Raw genomic sequence first — 2174 nt, 5'->3', positions numbered from 1 at the left:
TTTCCAGCCCAAAAGCTCACCAAAACCCGCCTAATCCAACAAAAAAAAAACACCCAAAACTGTAACTGTCAAAATAATGTGATATAATTTTATTGCCATGTCAATCAAGGTTGATAAGGACCATTTTTAACTCCTTAAAACTAAATAAAGATGACAGAATAATATAAAAAAACATACATCTCCCAGGTCAAATATATTAAAGAGAATTACCAAATATAAATGTCCAGGTAAACACCAGCCTATCTCAAAACGGCAATCAAGAAATTAACCGATACCCTCTGAAAAACACATGCAACATTTTCTGTTAACAGTCAGAATAAGCCAATTTAAATGGGAAAAGTGCCCAGTATAAGTGATCGGGAAAAGCAACATAATTAGCAGGTATTTCACACTCGTTCATGCACACAACATGACAGTCAAAACGGTGTCATTCATTGATACTGTACGATAATCCGATAACAAAAATATTAACAACAATAATGCGCTTACCTTCGTGTTGCACTTTAACTTCAGACAGAACTACAGTACGTCTTTAGTGAAGTACACTGTAGAACATAATACAGAACTTTGCACAGTCTATTCATCAAGTCCACCAGTTTCTGATGCAGGCTAGGATTGTACAGTACCATATTCAGTTTCGATTTTGATTAAATTGTTTAACTGTGCTCTGATTTCAAAGTTACATTGATATCAAGAGCCTTCACAGGTGTAATCACGTTTTGAGTCACTCTCCCACTCTTTACCGTGTAACTTATATTTAGGCCACTCTGGCATTGTGATAGCTTGAATATACAGCTATACGGTCAAAATGTGATCCCTTATCACGCTAAAAACCCGTCACTCATGAAACATCACGTATGTCCGCTGATCCCTGATTGGCTAAAAAAGCGGACGCAATGTCAACATCAGCACCAGCCGACTCAGCACTGTGTGTTTTGATTTTTAACCAATAGGCCTATACAGTTTAGATGTTTGAAAACCACCAAATCGACCGCAATCCAGCCCAAATTTTGTCCACACGCCCAAACCATTTTTTTACCCGCACAACCAAATTCAAAACCGCCCAATTTGGCAACACTACGCGCTTGTTAAATTCAAATGTTGCTGCTTCAAGAAATGACAGGATTTACAGGAGGATAATCGAACGCTCCTTGGCTCTCGCCTGCTTCGTCACAGATTGCGACACGCCGTGTTTCTGGTGAGGTGTATTTGAATGATAAATGCGCGCCTTCACAGAGTGGATCGGGATAATAATCTAGATAAGACTTTGTACACCGATAACATTACTTGCCTACAGGGGCACCCCCCTGTCATTTAGCTTTTTATAGAAATAAAAATAATTTAGTTCAGTTATATGTATATGTATTTAGTTAACGTATGCTACAATTCTAAACTGAAAGGGTCTGCTCTGTTCCATACAGACAGGTTTGCCAGGTCTGAGTGACAAAATTAGCCCATGCCAGCCAAAAACATCCCAAAGTAGTGCAATGACCTGATCCAAAATATTAAACTCAAAATGTGATTTCCATAACTAAAATACATATTTTACAGGACAGTCACTGTTATGCACATTGATCATAAACACGGCTAAAAGGCTTTCTACCAGTGGCCCTCCTTCACAAAACTTAACATCTACCACAGTTTTAGGTAGAATGCAAAAGGTTTCAATACAAGTATTTCAGTCAGATGTAGTTTATACAGTATTTCAAACCTTTATCCCACGGGGGGAAATCAACCCATTGCAACAGTAGCCCAATTCCATGAAAAAAAAAATGCACAACTCTGTATCCAACACAAACTGCAGGAGTCAGATTTCACTGATCACGGGTTGAGATGAGAGATCACGGACAAGACCATGCTGTGAAATTTGCCGCTCAACAGATCCTGAGCTCTGACAAATATCTTATCTCATAAGATGTGCTTCCTTTACACAGAGCACGCGTGATTCCGAAATCGAAAGTGAATGGCGAGCGCTCATTCAAAACAGATTTAAATATTTCACATATTGATAGCGTCTCCCTGATGCACAAACATTATATGCAATATTAGAAAGTTTGAAGGAGCGGGCAGGACTGGACACAAAAATTGTATGGTCGCCCTATTTAGTCATCAACATCATGTTAAAGATGTTTGAATATTTGCATGTCAACGGCATCAGGACCTGGTTGTATCAA

Source organism: Sinocyclocheilus grahami, unplaced genomic scaffold (genome assembly GCF_001515645.1).
Source record: "Sinocyclocheilus grahami isolate Dianchi unplaced genomic scaffold, SAMN03320097.WGS_v1.1 scaffold1269.1, whole genome shotgun sequence".
In the NCBI taxonomy this organism is placed as follows: domain Eukaryota; kingdom Metazoa; phylum Chordata; class Actinopteri; order Cypriniformes; family Cyprinidae; genus Sinocyclocheilus; species Sinocyclocheilus grahami.
Note: the sequence above shows the minus strand (reverse complement) of the source record.